Source organism: Camellia sinensis, chromosome 9, assembly GCF_055761805.1.
Source record: "Camellia sinensis isolate YWXY chromosome 9, ASM5576180v1, whole genome shotgun sequence".
Lineage (NCBI taxonomy): Eukaryota > Viridiplantae > Streptophyta > Magnoliopsida > Ericales > Theaceae > Camellia > Camellia sinensis.
This window is the reverse complement of record NC_138969.1, coordinates 193,220,948-193,240,658: the sequence shown is the minus strand read 5'-3', so window position 1 is coordinate 193,240,658 and position 19,711 is coordinate 193,220,948. Positions and strand designations below refer to the sequence as shown.

Sequence of the window (19,711 nt, the reverse complement as noted above, 5' to 3'; positions counted from 1 at the left end):
TGTATTTACAATACATTCAGCTAAGAGACAGTATATAATAATATGTATTATTTACATATGTATAGTTAGTAGGTTTAGTAGTGTTAGAGAATTCTATCTCAACATTAATATGCGATGAAATGAAATGATGATGAAACTCGTGAAATGAAAACAAATATTATTACCTCACAACATTGATATGTGATGATATGAAATGATGATGGGACTTATAATATGATAACAAATATTATTAATACTCAACAATGATATGTTATGAAGTGATATGACGATGAGACTTTTGAGATGCTAGTAAATATTACTAATACTCAACAATAATATGCGATGATGTGACATGATGAAGAAACGCATGAGATGATTATGAATATTACTAACACTCAACAATGATATGGTAATGAAGTCATATGATGATGAGACTTGTGAGATGATAGTATTACATCAAGTTAATAAAGTCGTTGGATTAGACCTTTAGGCTCGGCTTTGAGATTTCCGGAGCCCAAAACTGATAATCAATTAATAAATATCATTAGATCATTTGGGGCCCTTCACATATTTTTTTTTTCATTCAACGAAATTTTTTTTAAAGGTAAAGGACAAAAGATTTGTGTCAAAATCACAAAAAATACTTAGCATTATATTACAATAACTAATAAGAAGTATCACTTGATCCTCGCTCTTCTTGTATTTTTAGAAGCAAATAAATCAATCATACTTGCATAATCTAGTTTGTTTGCAAAATCATTTTCAACGGATAACAATGCTAATCCATTCAATCTTTCTTGTGGCATGGTTGATCGAAGGTAATTTTTTATCATTTTCAACTTTGAAAAACTTCTTTCCTTTGATGCAACTGTAACCGGAATAGTCAAAAGTATCCTACAAGCAACCCATGAATTTGGGAAACAATTTGCCATCAACTGCAGATGATTGAGCACTTCAATTGGTTTATTGAATTAAGAGTTAAGATTATAAATTAGATAGGGAGAAAGAATGGAGACCTTTAATTTTGAATAGACCTTTTAATTTTTTAATAGGTCAATTTATTTTAAATTATTTTATTCATTTGTTTGTTTCTTTGCTTTCTTTGTTTGTTTATTATTTGATTACCGATTGACACACACAATGAATATATAAATTAAATAAATAAAAATAAAATAAAATATTTAACATTAATTAGTTATAATATCAAGTGGTAATATAGTCTTCTTTATTAAATCTGTTGTCTTAAGTTCAACTCTTACCCCATCCTCTTCTCTAACTTTTTTTTTTATTTTTTGTTTTTAATAAGTAACTAGACACTTGACATAAAGAGAGACAATTTCAAAATACAAATCTAGGTGCTCACATATATAAGGGAGACTTATGCCTAAGTCCTAATAGGTAGGCTTATTATATAATAGGTCCTATGATAATCAATAATATTTTTCATTAAACACTATTGAAAAAATGTCACTAATTATTAATTTTCAGCAACAGTTTAAAAATTGTCACAAAAAATGTCACTAATTATAAGTTTTAGTGACAGTTTAAAAAAATCATGACAAAAAATCATTAATTTACAACTTTCGGTGACAGTTTGAAAAATTCATCACAGAAAAATGTCACTAATTCTAAGTTTTATCGACAATTTATAAAAATCGTGACAAAAAGTCACTAATTGTCAATTTTTTGTGACATATAAAAAATCGTCACAAAAAATTATTTTTAGGATCTATTGGTAGTTTACCCATATATAATAGTATAAATTATTATGTACTTTGCTTGTTTCTTTTATTATTATTATTTTTTTCTTGTTTATTTTCTTATTATTATTTTTTATTGCTGTTTATTTATTGTTTTTGTTTCTTTTAATTTATTTTCTTTATTTTACTTTTATATTTTTGTTTATATATTTATTTGTTTATTTTTATTCATTTTTATTTATTTATTATTTACTATTTATTATTTTCTAAAAATTGGTAAAAATAAGTTGTTAACACATACTTTGATATGATGAATTATACTATGATTTTAGTATTTTAAAACTTTCTAATTTTGATAATGTGTAATAATATTGTGTTTCTAAACACTACAAGAAATGTCACTTTTGGCTACCAAAATATTGGTCGCCAAAAGTCCAATTTGTGGTCGCTGAAACAATTTAGCGACTAAAATATTTTGTCGCCAAGCTCGTCGCCTTTACCCTGTCGGCGATAGTATTGGCGACTAAACTTTGTTTGGTTGCCGAGAGTGACTACATTTAGCTACTAAATTTAGTTTAGTCAGCAAATGTTATGTTTCTGCCACTAAAACCTTTAGTCGCCGAATGAGGCTTTTTGGCTACTAAGTTGGTTTGGTCGGGAAAAGTGTCACTTTTAACTACTAAATAATTGGTCACCGAAAGTACTCATTTGGCTACGAAACATTATTTAGTCGGCAAAAAGTGCATTCGGTGACTAAAGTGTTAGTCACTAAAAGTGCTACCATAAAATGAGAATGACTATTATAGACCAAACATTTTGGTCACCAATAGAATTACATATTTTTAGCGACTAAGTAATTTTTGTCGTTGTTACTTTTGCCCACTAAAAGTTTCGTAGCCAAAAGCCTCTTAACATTCACTTCTTCACTTTTTGCCACCAAACATTTTAGTCGCCAAATGATACCATTTTTTTTCCGTGACTAAAAAATTTAGTGGCCAATAGTTTCTTTCTCTCATTCTCAATTATTTTAGCTACTATTTTTTTGGTCACAAAAACGTTTTGGGTTATGTTTTTGCTACTAAATTATTGCTACTAAATTATTAGTAGCCAAAACTTTTGATTACCTATTTGGCTACCAAAACATTTGGTGGCCAAATAATTTTTTGTTTTGGTTTTTTTTTTTTTAAAAAAAAAAATAAACAACCTGTCTTCATTATTAGTACAACCTGTACCTTGTATAAACAATATAATCCATCAACACTAAAATATATTATCAACCATTAAAGCATTCAACAACGTGTACACATTTCAGTTCCAAGTATCCAAAAAATTAATCTTCAACATCCAATTCTATATATAATACAAATTCCATACACTCCAAGTCTAATCCAACGTCAATAATTTAAATCCATACATAATACAGGAATAAAAACAGTGGTTCGGGGGCTGTTTTGCATTTTTGCCTCCCGAACCAACTCTTCCATCTGTAGCCATCTTGTTGGCGTCTGAACCTTCAACTACCCTATTACCTTCTCCAGTATGATCATCGTACTGCTGTTTTCTCCATCGTTCTTGGTCCATTGATTGGCCTTGCAACTGATGATCTCCATCTGCTTCAAAGTGGATACAAAAAATAAAAATGTAGGTACTCATGACTGATAAAACACCCTTTTTTTTTCTTTTGTTCTAGAAATAGAAAAAATATACGAAAAAGCACCACATTTATTATATCACGGTATTCACTACAAAAAGGTTGAACACAAGGTTCACAGTTTCTTAGTGCAATGACCATACCCAGAATGTGTGCTTCACTATTTAAAACATTAAAATGACAACCACTTGTCTCAAATTTAAAGAAGAAATTCAATTTTTTTTTTATATAAAATTTTACAAGGCCATAAACAAGTTACATTCTAAAAATCCATTATAAACAACCTATAGAACTCTAGGTATCTATAGAACTCAATTTTTTGAACTTACTTCACCAACCTATAGAACTGTAGGTATCTAGATGCAATTTGTTTTCTACGACCATTAGAATTTGACATCATAAAGAAGCTTCACAATGTAGCATTTTCAACATGAAGAATATGTAAGCTACAATTCACACTACTATATTCTGTTGTTCAACCAGATTATCACTTGGTGGTAACAATGAAAATATGAAAAATGATGTTAATAAAGTAACCAATTAACAATTCAGCAAAGAGAGAGCCAGATAACAAACATGAAGCTAGCATCCACACAAAGGCACAAGAACAAGATGCATAGATACTAGAGTAGATACAGTCGTTTTTGTTCCTCAATTTTCAAGCATTAATATATTGTAATCAGAATTTCTTGGATGTTTATGATCATGCAAGAAAAGATTAATCAGGAGGAATGTAGGCCATGCAAGTAAATTCAGAGAGAGGGCCATCTTTTACCTCTTTGAGATTGACCCATTCCCATGTTTCATCTGCTGTTCTAATATCATAAACCAAAGCATGCCGGCCCTGGCAATTTTGAAAAAAGCAAGTTAAATTACATGCCCATCAAATACAGAAAAATCTTTCAACAAACAAACAACCAGGCATACCTCAACAGGATTGTAGTCAGTTATAACCACCTCATAGAAGTTATTGTCTTCAGGCCACGTTGTCCAAACTTTCCTTCCAACTTATGGATCAAAGTTTGCTGATTTTGGCTTCACACACAAATTATTCAATTTTTGTCTTTGACCACATTTTGCATCTCTCCAAGAAATTTCTTACCTGAAAAATAAAAATCTCTCCAACAGACATCTCCAACATCAAAAACTATATATATGAAATAAAAATCCCACAGCTGCAAAAAAAAAAAAATAATAATAATAAAATAAATAAATAAATAAATAAAGGAAGGCAAAAGAGACAAAGATGCATATATCTTTTCTTCTCTGGACGAGGGGAAGGGGAGCTTTTGTCCAGTCCTAAAACAATAGCTGAATACCTGTCCAATAATCTTTGATGGTCTATAGTTGCTTCATCAACAGAAGGTATTTCTCCATTAGTTCTAGGGACATGCTGCACAAATACAACAACATAATAGTGAGTTTATTTATAACAAGTCATCAATAAACCATAGCAGATAGAAGCACATGTGACAAATATGTGGAGAATGTCTAAATCAACCTGATAGCATTAGATATTGTTGTATATCTTTATGTAGAATGGAGTTGTTTACTGTTTTTGTGTTGGTACCTCAAATATGGAACTGGTTAGGCTAAACTCTGGTGGTCTGTCTACACATTCTACTGGAGTGTCATGTGATCTGCTGTGTAAATCTATCCAGGTGCCGTGTCTGCCTGCTGTTAATGTCTATAAATTCTAGTTTGTGCTTCCTTTAGTTTAGCTGCTATGAATAGCTGCCCAGGTGCTGTGTGGGAGTGTGTCTTTGCCTTGCTGCTGTTGATTTTGCCTTGCTGCTACTAGCTCTGTTTTGCTGCCGAGTGTTTTAATGGTTATGGAAATTGTGATGTCAAGTACACGTAAAACTCTATAATGCAACTCATAAACTAATAATGGGGCTTTTAGTTATTATTTAACACAATAGTCTATGGCTGCTATCCTGACTTGTAGAAACACTAACTTAAAATATTTGAAGTCTCCAATGTATTTTTTCCACCATGAGATCTATATATAGCTAAAACTTGAAATATGCTTCATATCAAGCACTATAATACACTGTCTAGATAAAGAGATTGGCTAGAGAGAGAGAATGAAAACCTTAAAATTGGGAGCATTTCTTCTTATATTGATCACATTTCTTGTAACATATTTCTTCTTCAACTCTTTGATCTTGCTTCCATGTTCTCAACTCAAAGTTCTGTGGCTACTATCAGAAGGTGGGCTGAAGACCAACATGGATCCAATTTGCTTGTGCCTAAGCTATAATGGCTTAATCTAGTCTATAAACATCCAAAGATAGAGGCAGTTAGGAAAATATAACAGTAATGTATAGAAATAGTAGATACTAAGAAAATTTGGCAATTGGAGTAGGCTGATTCAGATCACATGGTCAGAATGTGATGAGGCAGTTTTATATGCAATAGTAATTTAGAAATAGTAGATACTAAGAAAATTAGGCAATCGGAACAAAGAAGTGAACACTTGCTTTCAAAATTATATATACATATTGGAACCGACAATTTTAAGACATGGATTCGGGTACAGTGTTCAAGTATCAAATCTTCACGAATTTAAATCTTATGACATTGAAATATGTATCTAAATATCAAATATAGTTACAAGGATGCGTCGTAGACACACACACACACACACACACACACATATATATATATATATATTACATATTATATAATATTATAAATTATGTAGAAATGTATATGAAATTAGATAGGATCTAGGAGAAAAATATGAAATTTCTATCTTTTATCTATAAAAATATTCTATTACTAAGAACTGTGAGTTCTTATTCAAATATAATAAAAAAAAAATTCATAATCGAAGGGTTCAAATTAAATATGGTGTTGGACACACATTCACACTCATACCCTTGTCTTATGACATTGAGATATGTATCTAACTATTAAATATAGTTACAAGGATGCGTCATAGACACACACACACACACATATATATATATATATATTACATATTATGTAATATTATAAATTATGTAGACATGTATATTACACGATCAAAAAAAATGTATATGACATTAGATAGAATCTAGGAGAAAAATATGAAATTTCTATCTTTTATCTATAAAAGTATTCTATTACTAAGAACTGTGAGTTCTTATTCAAATATATAAAAAAAAATTACATAATCGAAGTGTTCAAATTAAATACGGTGTCGGACACACATTCACACTCATACCCTTGTCATATTTGGTGGATCCGAGTATTTTAAATATTCTCACAAGGGAGTGGGAGACAAAAAATTCATATGCCATGGGTACACCAACCGACCTAGTGTACTAAACTTTCCAAGAAAGAGGGTCCACAATTCAGGGGGAGAGATAAAGTTTTAGAGTGTACTCAGCTCTCTCACAAGGGGTATTCATTACTGTAATGAAAATAAAGGGAAAAGAAAAGAAAATTACAGGCAGCACAACTATATCTAATAAATAGAACTACATTTCTCTATGCAGTAAGAAATTAGGTAGAGCAAAGGAAATCATGGATTGCTAGACACATGCCAAACCAATATACTCCAAGCATGGTATGAGAACTATGAAAATAGACTAACACTAACTAAGGAGAATTATGCAAATCACAGGAATTGAGGAAGCAGAGTAGATAAGTAGACAAACTATAAAATCAATAGACAATCAATAGACAATTTCCATCAATTAACTCAACCATCTGCATTAGTGGTCAGGCCATAACCCATAAATGGTACTTAAAATTGCAATCAAAATAGCAATATCAAAAACTAAGAGCAGTAGATCAGCGGCGCACAAAAAGGATGAAAGCACTATCAAAGAAATAGGACAATGGTAATAGTGAGAATTTGAGAATTTAAGAAATGACCTCCTCAAGTATTAAGTTGAAACAAAAATAAGAAAGTTCAGTGTATTTTCAACTTCCAGATTTTTAGGAAGCACAATGGTAGCTCGTATAAGTGCAAGCGTTAGTGATTAGGCATGTTTATTGATGGTATTCACCTGCACATACAATGCAAACAAGATTTTAAAGGGTCTGATTCAGGAAGAGAAAACAATAAGCCAATATAACCAAAGTTAGTTGTCTTGGAATTATTACACTCCAGTGAACCACAGACCAAATTCTTATTACATGAGTTGGGGAACTTTCTAAAATTCAGTTCAGCAAATATCCGTGATTTCCCATCACCCAGTTCAGTAAAATGGATCAAAAGCGATCAAAACATATACATGTACATAAGAAGCCCAAATCCACTCACAAAACCCCAAAACCCAAAACTAAAACCCCAAAACCCCTCACAATAATAGAAAATAGCAATTGTAACTATACATCAAACCATCCAATTCCACCTCCCAAACATATATATAACCATAGAAAGACAGAGAAACCTTCTTTATGTTTTCCAGAAATAATAGCTACTTCCTATTATAGTCTGGTTACTACGTACTTTTGTACAGTCATTTTTCAACTAGAAATTAACAATGTTGAACAAGTGAATTTTTATCATTATTGCTATTACAGCTGAAAAATCTAGAAATGAAATCCCCTAAATATTAATTTGTGATTATGTAACAATTTTAAGCAGTATATAACAATCCCAATCAAACAATCAAGACAAATCAACACAACGATTTTAACGTGGAAAAAACCACAATTGGACACCTCCAACTATGATTAAAAAACCACGGGCAACAGCCACAAAACAATCCACTAAGAAGATTTAAAAGAATTACACAGGTATACTCTCAATTATCTAGTGAATCCACGCCTAATTGAACCAACCTCTATGTGCCTCTTCCAACCCGTCTTCACCTCGGAATTGTCTTTACAATGAGCCACCCCGAAATCCACCAAAGCTTCAGGCTCGAATTCTTCAGAATCCACTGAAGAACAACTCTCTCTTTTGTAGAACAAACAAAACCTTTGATGTATACTCTTTAAAACATGAGTTGAATACTCAATCAAACCATCAAAGAAAACTCACAAAGTGTCCCTAGATATAAACCCTAGAACCCAAAAAGAAGATCTGGAGTAGTAGTCCTAAAATCTGACCCAACATGCGAATTTATAGAATCTGTCCCGCGATCTCCGCTTGAGCGCCCAATAGCCCGCTCGAGCGTCTTCAGCAAAATATGCGCGCGATATAACAGAGGTCCGCTCGAGCGCTAGAGAACCCACTCGAGCGCGAAATCACACATCTCAGTACTTTTGCAGGCGACCAAAACTGCTGGAACCAGGGATTCTCCGCTCGAGCGGGGTAATGTCCGCTCGAGCGGACAGGCAACTTGGAATGCATTGGCATAATCAGCAAAGTGGCAATCTTGAAAGCATTAGCATCACAAACTTCTCTGAAAAGCACAATTCAGGTTGGATTTGCATCTAAACACTCATAGCCTCACTGAAATAAAAAGTGCGAAAATAAATACAATTGAAAGGAGTTTTGTCAAACGGGATTGCCAAGAATAAAACCTAACAACAGCAAGTAAGCTAGCACATTTATTTATTTATTTATGTTAAAGCATTGAGCTTGTGGTTATTGATCAATCCCTATAACCCACCAAAAAGGACAAGGTCTACCAAAAAGCACTTTGCAGTCCCAGAAATATATATCACAAGCATGGTATAAATAATTTAACAATATTAGCAAAAGAGGGCAAGCACCTAGGCCTCCTGTCCCAGATGCCTCAACATTTATAAAAGCTCCAATTGTGTCACGCCATTTATGTGATGTCATGAAGCCATGTGAACCCTAAAATGTTGGAGACCGTTAACAAGTTCAATGATTATTAGCTGGAGAGCACAACACTAGACTCCTATTAGCTTAAAATAGGCAATTGTGCAAAATAATACATTACCATTTATAACATTTGCCATTTGCAGTCTATCATACATTTTAAAACAACAGTGGCTTATCCAACAGTGGCTTATGATTCAGTGGCTTATCCAACATTTTAAAACAACAGTGGCTTATGATTCACCTCAGAATTTGGAGCCAGTAACACACTTGACTAGGAACAACATTAAAATAGACAAAATTAAAAATGTGAGTGTGTATTTGTATTACTTGCCTTTAACCCTGCATCAGGTGAAAAGATGCATTTTGATGTGATAGCTTGCCCCTGATCTAATAGCCATCCCACCCCACAGCAAGTTTGACCATCTTCTCTTTCCTTCAGTGAACTCCACAATTGCTTTGGAAGCAATACCAGATTTTGGTCGTCTCCCACTGACTTTTGCACACTGTCATCTAATAGTTCTTGCAGCACATTCTGAAACAATTGAAATTTGAAAACAATTAACGAATCATGCTATGGAGTTATGTTTATATGCATCAAATTCATAAGCATCAATTGCATGGATGAAAATTTGTATTTTAACATGAGAATTTTAGGCTATACAAGATACAACTCAAATCCTAGTGAAGAAAGAATAATTAAGAAGTTATAAAAACAACATTTAAAAGACAACATGGATCTTACAAGACAACATGGATCCCATCCACCAACAAAATCCATATTCTATCTTCCAAAGTGAACTGGATACGTCAATAACATGCATCCCAATAACATGCTTTCAAAATTCAAAAGTGCCTACATTTTAAAATTTTCAATTTTGTTTGCATACCATTTTCCATTAGGAAAAAAAAAATGAAAAGAGCAGAGGTAAAGAATAAAATATGAATCCAAAAGACACCCCACTGTATCCCAGAAAACATGCTTTTATAATCCAAAAGTGCCTAAGTTTAACATTTTCAAAACATCATAACAGGGCAAGTGGATGAACTATCCAAACGGCCATGTTGCAAGCTCCTTAGGCAAGTGGATACATTACAGTATAATCTTGAATTCCTTACGCAAATGCTTCTTTTAAACAATACACTCTTGAAAGAAAAAAGAAAAAAAAGATGCAGCTATTCATACAACATAAAATATATATATATTTTTTTTCTTGGGTGCTAATTTTCCTAACCTCCTTTTTCTAATTGCAGAATCTCTAAGCACCAACTTCTGGATTAAAATGCAAATACTCCTTTAGTATTTTAAGAATTGCCTAATACAAAACAAGAACCGGGGAGATTACCCAGACAATGCAGATTCTGCTTTAAGATGCTTCATCACTATCGATTATCTAGATTCTCAAGCATTAGCCGACTCATCATGCTTGTCAGTTCTGGTTACACGATTTATTGCTCCAGAGTATGCACTCCCAGGAACCTTGATCAAAAGCTCTTCATCTGTGTTCTCCAGACAACCTTCGTCCTGAAATTAATAGCACAAATCCAACTGTAGTTAACACAAGTCCAACATTTGCTTTCTGGAAGAACGTAGTACCTTTAGATTAGAATCAGTTTGGTCTGTTTTTTGAATATTTTTTAGGCCATTCATGATGGCTTTAAGTTGTTTCTTGGCCTTCGCCCTAAATTCAGTGAAGTGTAGGAGTTTAGGCCATTCAATAGGAGTTTCCATGATATCTAGTCCCCCAGAAATTATAATGAAAGGTATACTTATGAAATAGCAAATAAGTATACATAATTAAACAACTTAAATAGAAAGATAATTAAATTGATGATAACAAATCTCCCTGCTGATGAAATTAGTTTCAATTTCCTGGCATAGTTAACTGAAAACAAATACACATGTTCAGTACCAACTAAATTAAATCTAGCCATGATGATGGATGATGGGTAAAATGATGCAACTAGAAGATTTTGTTTAACAAAAAAATTGAAGGTTACATATTCTAGCAGTATATATTATTATACATAGAGTCAAACACAACCTAAAAATATTAAATGTTAGATAATTTCAAATAGTAATTGATAGCAATTGCAAACTCCAATTTTCAATTATACCTTTCACCAGGACTCAATGACGCATGTAAACACAATATGGGATTGTGAACTTCCTGAATGTATGCTTGTTGCTCCGACCTTCCTACTTGAAAGCCCCTGAGCCAGAAATGAAAGTTAACAAGCATAAAAGAAAATCCATGAAGTATCAACAAGTACCAATCTGTAGCACTAATTCAATAAACAACAAGAAACATGCTCATGCAAAAAAGAACAAAACTTGAATGCCTTGTTATTTGCTACCTTAATTAATACAAGATCTCCGATCTGTTCATTGTATATTTGAGACAGCAAAAGATAAAAATCAACAGATTCATCAGATTCATCAGTTGCCACTTCCAGGAAATTTTACAGATTCATCAGAAGAAGAAATCAAAAAACAAAAAATAAAAATCAACTTATAGAATACTACTTTCTCGAAGGACATGGATCTGTCAGATGTCCGTTGAATAAACAAAAAGTGAGTACCACACACTTTTTAAATTATAAAGAGGGAAGATTTTCAGGGGAAGAAAGGGGGAAGCACTTAATAAAAGGATGCGGTTGATCATGGAAGAATCTAGAGCCAATTTTGCAAGCATATAAAAATAAAAATTTCAATTGGGTTAAACTCTATTATAACTGCATTAAGAATGTTCAAATCCCCCACGAAACAATGTAATTTCTTCTTGGAAAGCATTAAAAATTTTCAATTGTTTTTATTATGTTATTAAAAATTTCTGTAAGATGGCATCAAGATAAGAATGCCTAGAAGTGCATTAATTATGGAAACATTATCAGTTGAAATTAATATGTGGCAAAGCTTAGAACCATAGATAAGAAACAATGCTTTTGGGAGATTGAATGCAGGACGTACTAGGGAAAAATTAGATAAGGTAGTTGAGATGCTACTATCATGTGATACAGAGGCTAATGTGTGCTCTAGTGACATGTTTGCTATGAAACTTTTGCAAGCATAAGGAGGCTAAAAAATCATGGAAGAACAATTAGTAGTGGCAAAACCAGCAAAGTAGATATTGTCTAATTTCTGAAATTAATATCAAGAAGGGAGGAAAAAAACAGATCCAAAAGGGCTTCTAAATAGTGAAACACCAATGATCCAAAAGGGCTTCTAAATAGTTCATGGCATCCTTAAATGAATAGCACAGAAAAAAGAAAAAAAATAAAAATAAATAATAAATAAATAAATTCATCTGCAGTTGCTTATATGAAAGACCAATTTCATCAAGAAAATAAAAATTGTAGATTTTAAGTTGTTTCAATTTTATAGCCAAACAAGTTTAATATAAAATTTTAACCCAATTCCTATATATATAGATATATATATATATATATATGTAGAGAGAGAGAGAGAGAGAGAGAAGCATACGCGAGACGGAGCATCAATGGAGCAGAGTTTATCTCAGCGATGAAGCCTCTGGATCTCGTGGCGGTGGCGGTGGATCTATGAAGATCGGCGGAGGAGGAGGTGGCGTGAAAAGAGCGTCGATACTCGCGATGACGATGGTGATGGCGATGGCGGAGGAGGAGGAGGAGGAGGAGGTGCTCCGGTTTCCGGCGAAGGCGAGGAAGAGCGGCAATGAGAGAGAGAGGGGAGAGGAGCAACGCTGAAAATAGAGAGAGAGAGAGAGAGAGAGAGAGAGAGAGAGAGGGGGAGAGGTGCTGACTATTTTAGGGTTTGGTTTGGTACAAAATATATATATATATATAGGTCATCTTTGGCGACTAAAATATGATTTGGTCGCCAAAGATTAAAAATTAATTTTTTTTATTTTCATTCGGCTACCAAACGATTTAGTAGCCAAAAGTGGGTCTACAGTGACTGAAAGGAATTTTGTCGCTGAAAATATATTTTTGGCTTTTGATCGCCAAAGATTAAAAATTAATTTTTTTATTTTCATTCGGCTACCAAACGATTTAGTAGCCAAAAGTGGGTCTACAGCGACTAAAAGAAATTTTGTCGCTGAAAATATATTTTTGGCGACCAAAATTTTGGTCGCCAAAGATTAAAAATTTAATTTTTTAGTTTCATTTGGCTACCAAACAATTTAGTAGCTAAAGGTAGCTCTACGGCTACTAAAATTTCTTTTAGTCGCCAATTGTGATATGTTTAGCTACTAAAAATATTTTTAGTCGCCAATTGTAATATTGTTAGCTACTAAATTTTTTTTAGTCGACAATAATCAACATTCCCCTACTAAAAAAAATTAGTAGCTAAAGAGTTGACTTTTTCCGACTAATATTATTTTTGGTAGCCAATTCCGTAACTTTTGGCGACTAAATTGTTTTTGGTAGCCAAAAATGGTCGGCAAAAATGTATTTTCTTGTAGTGAAAGGAAATCTAAGTTCGTTTTACTGTCAGATTGACTCGTAATGGAGTAAAATTTATACAACAAATATATTTTAATATTATGCTCATATTAGTGAATTTTAAAGTTAAAATTCTATTTTTAAATATTTTTAACAAAATTAGGTACATGCTGTGTGATTACCTTAGAAGGCCATACAAAATGAGGTATCAACCGCTGTCCCCATTTGTCTAGTGTCTAGTTTTACTTGTGCAAACTAGACAAGTAATACTTGAGAACTCATTTTGTACTCAATAAAGTCAAGTAATACTTGGGATTTTAGTATCCAATGAAGTAGTAGATTGGTGGAAGAGGAAAAAGAAGAAGGGGGTAATTTTGAAACTAGATTTTGAAAAAGCATATGACACGGTAAATTGGGAGTATCTGTTTAATATGATGTCAAGCTTTGGATTCCAGGATAAGTGGATTAGGTGGATGAAGGTGTGTATACAATCAGTTAGAGTTTCAGTTCTTGTCAATGGTTCCCCGACTAATGAATTCTGTCCAGAAAAAGGACTCAGGCAAGGGGATCCGTTGTCTCCCTTTCTTTTTAATATAGTGGCTGAGGGTTTGAATATATTATTCCAAAGAGCTAAAGCATTGGACTTAATCAAAGGTGTTGTGATTGGCCTTAGGGAGGTTAATGTCACCCATTTGCAATTTGCAGATGATACAATTGTGTTTTGTGAGGCAGAAGAGAACGACATTTTGAGCGTTAAGAGAATCTTGAGGTGTTTTGAAGTGCTCTCTGGATTGAAGATTAATTTTCATAAGAGTACAGTTTGTGGAGTAGGTGTACAGGAGGCAGAGGTAAATGTTTTCGCAGGAAGATTGAATTGTATGATCCAAAAGTTACCTTTCATGTATCTTGGTTTACCACTGGGGGCCAGCCCGAGGAAGAAAAGCACATGGTTGCCGGTAATCAATAAATTCAAGTCTAGGCTGGTGTCTTGGAAAAGGAAGCTACTATCATTTGGCGGTAGGTTAACATTGATCAAAGCAGTGCTATCTTCTCTACCAGTGTACTACCTCTCTTTGTTTAAATTGCCTGCAAATGTATCAAAATTGCTGGACAAAATTCAGGCCAGGTTTCTGTGGGGAGGTTCAGAACTTAAAAAAAAGATCCATCTGGTAAAATGGGAGGAGGTTACCAAAACAAAGCACTTGGGAGGTTTGGGGATTAAGAAATTGAAGGAAGTCAATGATTGTTTACTAGCCAAATGGTGGTGGAGATATGGTAGTGAGGACCGTGTGTTGTGGAAAGACATTTTAATTAGTAAATATGGCAGCTCTGGAGGTAGGTGGAGACCAGATTCTGGTAGCAGTGCCCAATGTTCAAGAGTTTGGAGTGATATTCTCAGGTTGGAACACAGCAATTCTAACCTATTTTGCTTCTTTATGGATAATTCTGTCATTCAAGTAGGGAATGGTATGAGGGTTAGATTTTGGGAGGATAGTTAGGCTTCCTACAAATGTTTGAAGGATGATTTTCCTCGATTATTTGAGTTGTCAGTAGAAAAAGAGGTCACTCTCAAGCAGTTGATGGATAAAAGAAATGGCTTATCTGAATGGAAGTTGAGTTTCAGAAGGAATCTGAGAGTTTGGGAGGAGGTTGAGATGGAAAGACTACAGTCCATTTTGTTTTCATATGACCCGTCTTTATCAGGAAAAGCTGATGCATTGGCTTGGAATGCGTCATCTTCAGGGGTGTTTACAGTTAATTCAATGCATAATAGAAAATGTGTAGAGCAGTGCTTGGAGACATCAAGGTTGATTTGGAATAATATTTCTCCACCAAAAGTTCAGTTTTTTGGTTGGCTCGCTTGGAAGGGTCGAATCAAATCAAGAGCTTTCCTCCAAAGAGTGAGGTGTCTTAGTGATGAGGCTCAATTGAACTGTGTTTTTTGCAGCTGTGAGGTGGAATCCGGGTGTCATGTTCTGGTGCAGTGCCCCTTTGTTTGGAGGATTTGGACAAATTTGCTGAATTTGTGGGGTTTGATTTGGGTGATACCTGAAAAGCCCAAAGGGCTATTGGATTGGTGGAGAGGGTACAAATGGAGAAAGTTTGAACAGAAAATTTGGGAGGCAATTCCTTTGGCAGCACTGTGGTCTGTGTGGAGGCTTCGAAATGAGTGTATCTTTAATAAAAAACAACCTATATTGGAGGAGGTTTGTGAGCTAATTAAAACTAGAGTTGCATTGTGGATTACTGCAACCTCTAGCGAGTTCCATTACTCAGTGCATGATGTGGTGGCCAATTTGGGTCAGGTAAGGCATGCATTACATTGTGGCTGACTTGGTGGTATTGTTGGGGTTTTTATTGTCCACATTGGTGAGCAAATTGGGGTAAAAAATATCAATAGTCTGAAGATGTGAAGGATTCCGAACAGATGTTCTGGGTTGCCTAGAGGCAGAGAAGCATGCAGTGATCAGAAGAAGCCTATCTGATGGGGGCCTTAATAGGTGGTGTTCTATTGCTCCAGCAGTGGGATTTTTGCTGTTGTAATCTGCCTGATGATGATCTGGGTTGAATAGAAGTGACCAAGAGTCTAAAATTTACAGGTGCTACTTATTGAAGTGTATTTGTTCTGCCTCTGGCCAACTAGCAGCAGCAGGCAATGTTAGATGGTGGAGATTTGCAGCTGGTGTATACCAGAGTGGCTGTAGTGATTGGGAAGGGTAGGACTGTATCTGTAGCCTGCTGCTGGCATTGGGTTCGTTTTGGATTCATCAGTCCATATCTGGTATGTAGGGCCAATGACTAGATCTGTAGATGCTAAACTGATTTGTTGGCTGCAACTTCATCTGCCCTATACTAGGCTGTTCAGGGTGAGTCTGCCCTATGCTATGCTGTCTGTGGCTGGCTGCAACTTCATATCTGTGCTCTATCCTCTTCTAGCTGTGATCTGAGTTGCTGTGGTCTGAAAGGTGGATTCTCCAACCTCTCCCAACTGCTGCTATATGTGTTTTGGCTTGTTCTGTCCCAGCTGCTGTGGGAGTTTTGTTTTTGGGGCTGGTGTACATTTTAGTTCTGGATGGTTGGTGCTGTATGACCAACTTTGGGGTGTTGATTTACTAGTAGTTCTCCTTCTGCTGCAGTGCTTGGCAGAAATGATTAGGTGATAGCTTTGGTTGGTTGGTTTTGTTTTTTTTCTTTCTTCCGTTGGTCTCTCACCAACTTTGGGGTGCTAGCAAATGATAGGGTGTGCTCTGCGGTGCCAACCTAGTTGGGATCGTTTAGCTCACTGTGATGCTTTTGCACTTCCCTTTCCTTTATTGATGTTTTTTATCTTGTACCTTGTACTTGTTATTTTCATCAATAAAGTTTCCTTTTTTTGCCGATCAAAAAAAAAAAAAAACAACTTAAAATAGTGATACATTCTAGACAATGATTTTATTATATTTTGAAAATTCTATATAACCACTACAACAAAAATCACTTTTCGCGACTAAAATTGCAGTTTTCGTCGTTGAAAGTAGTCCAATTGGCGACTAAAATTGAATTAGTCGCCAAAATTGATCACTTTTGCCGACTAAAAGAGTTTAGTCGCCAAATATAAGGGTTTTAGCGACTAAAAGGCAGTTTAGTCGCCGAATATAGGGGTTTTAGCGACAAAAGATTTTTTAGTAGCCAAAAGTCACAGTTTTTGGCGACTAAAATAATTTAGTAGCCAAAAGTGATGGTTTTGGCGACTAAAAAACAGGTTAGTCACTGAATGTGCAGGTTTTTGGCTACAAAAAAAAAAATTAGTAGCTAAAACCTGACAATTGCCGACTAAAACAGGTTTAGTAGCCAAAAGGTGACATTTTTGGCGACTGAAAACAGATTTAGTCGCCAAAACTGCTTTATTTTTAAACGGAACTTAATTTTTTAGTGACAAAAAATAATTAGTAGCCGATACTTATAGCATTGGTGGCTAAAAATTTATTTTAGTCGCCAAAAGTGGCCTAAATTTTTTTTTAATAAATCATTTATTTTTTACATAAATTATATTGAATAAAAATAATTATATTTATAAATATTGTTTTGTATTAATATCGGTCAATATATTATATAAATAATATATATTTCATATATATTCACGTGATGTGTAGTGGCATCGTGGAGGAAGTGTGTTGTTAAAGGTTTGGAATGTTGGACGTCTGCTGTTCGAAACTCAGAAACAGCAAGAAAATAGGATTTTTTTTTTTTTTACGGAAACACCTTCGGCGACTAAAAAGTTAGTCGCCAAAAGTCTTTATTTTGGCGACTAAACAATTTAGTCGGCGTTTGATTGAGTATTGGCGACTAAATTATTAGTCGGTAAATGTATGATTTTCAAAAGTGTAAAACACTATTGGCGACTAAATTATTGGTCGCTAAAAGACCTCCTTTTTGCCGACTAAAACAGGTTTAGTCGCCAATACATCCCGCGACCATTTATTGGCGACAAAGGCAGCGACTAAAAATTTTTGTCGGGGAAACCAAAAACTCGACTTTTAGCGACTAAAAATGGACCTTTGGCGACTAAAAATTTAGTCGCCAAAGGTGATTTTTCTTGTAGTGAACACTGTGCAAATTTACTTTAAATTTATTTTTTAGTTTTTATTTTTACTTTTGTGCTATGAATAGATTTTCTTTTTCTAAAATTCTATTTTAATATAAAATTTTGAATTATACTTATTGATTGAAAATTTTATAAATTACTATATCTTTACTGGGAATTCTATTTTTAAGAAATTACAAGCAACTTTATTTTAACAATTATATGTAATTTTTCTTTAGATACTTATGTCAAAAATACTATAAATGTTATGTAATTTTTCTTGAGACACTTTTAAATTACTGTAAATACTATTTTACTTTGTAAGATACCTTTTTCTTGATTTAATGTAATGTTACTCAATAAATTAATGTTGTTAATAGCAACTTAAAATGTTGGTACATTCTAGCTAAAGAATATACTACTATATTTGAAAATTCTATTACTGAGAATTGTAAATTATTTTATGTAATAGTATGCAATTTTATTTTTATTTTTTCTTTCTTCGTCTTCTTATTATTATTATTATTATTATTATTATTATTATTAAAATGCTATTAGCTTTGGTGTTGTGAATAGATTTTCTTTTTTTAAAATTCTATTGAATATAAAATTTGGAATTATACTTTTTTGATCAGCAAAAGGAAACTTTATTGATGGAAAAGAGCATACAAAGTATGGAGATACATCAATATAGGAGGAGGGAATGCAAAGAGCATCATGGCACACCAACTCGATCCCAACTAGGTTGGCACCGAAAAGGATACCCTATTATTGACTGAAAAGCTTACAAATTAATATATCTTTACTAAGAATTCTATCTTTGAATAATTACATATAACTTTATTTTGAAAATTATATGTGATATTTCTTTAAATAATTATGTCAAAATTACTATAAATGCTATTTTTATTCTATGGGATATTTTTCTTTTGAAATTTCTATATTGATGAATGCGATATACTACATGTAATATAATGATCATGCAAGAAATGTGGTGTGATATTTATGTCATATGACAAGACATTCTATAGTCTGAAGTATATATGATAATGAATGACATTTTATGTGCCAAATGCATAACATAGTAGTTTAATCTTGGAAATAAAATGCACAACATAGGGATCATTTTCTTTGTTATTATACTTAATGGGTAACATTAAAATCTCATGCATACAAGAGATAATGTGCCATCGTATTATTGATACAATATAAGTACAATACAGGTAGTTTTGACATGTATTAATTATAATGAGTAACAATGTGTATACTACACAAACTTATTGTGACTTTACCAATCCTTTTAAAGTTACTTGAGATGAATTTTATTGGGTAAGATGCAATTGAATTGATAAGATTTACAAAGTCTTATGAAACTAATGTTATTGAGAGGGTTACGAAATTGCTATTACCATTAAAGGTTAATTAATACTTTACTGGAGCATTTGATCATTATTTTTATAATAGAAGAATCCTAGCATTTAACAAGTCAATAGAGGATACTAATATTTGTTGTATTACTAGAGGATTGTGATACTTTACATATTATTGAGGAATTATGATACTTACAGTACTAAAACCTCATGATACTTGCCATGTCATCAGAAGGAGGTGACACTTACCGTGTTATTGTGTTCTTCGTGATATATATTATGTCACGG

General features: G+C 33.4%; 1 long non-coding RNA gene across 1 annotated transcript; it reads right to left on the bottom strand.

The window, feature by feature from the left end:
• Positions 1-2,926: 2,926 nt before the first annotated feature.
• On the bottom strand, positions 2,927-9,081 carry LOC114256455 (uncharacterized). Its single transcript, XR_014341401.1, has 5 exons — positions 8,992-9,081; positions 5,426-5,607; positions 4,258-4,723; positions 4,106-4,174; positions 2,927-3,289 (listed from the first exon to the last, which is right to left on the bottom strand). It is a non-coding gene; the product is annotated as an uncharacterized LOC114256455 (long non-coding RNA).
• Between the last annotated feature and the right edge of the window lie 10,630 nt (positions 9,082-19,711).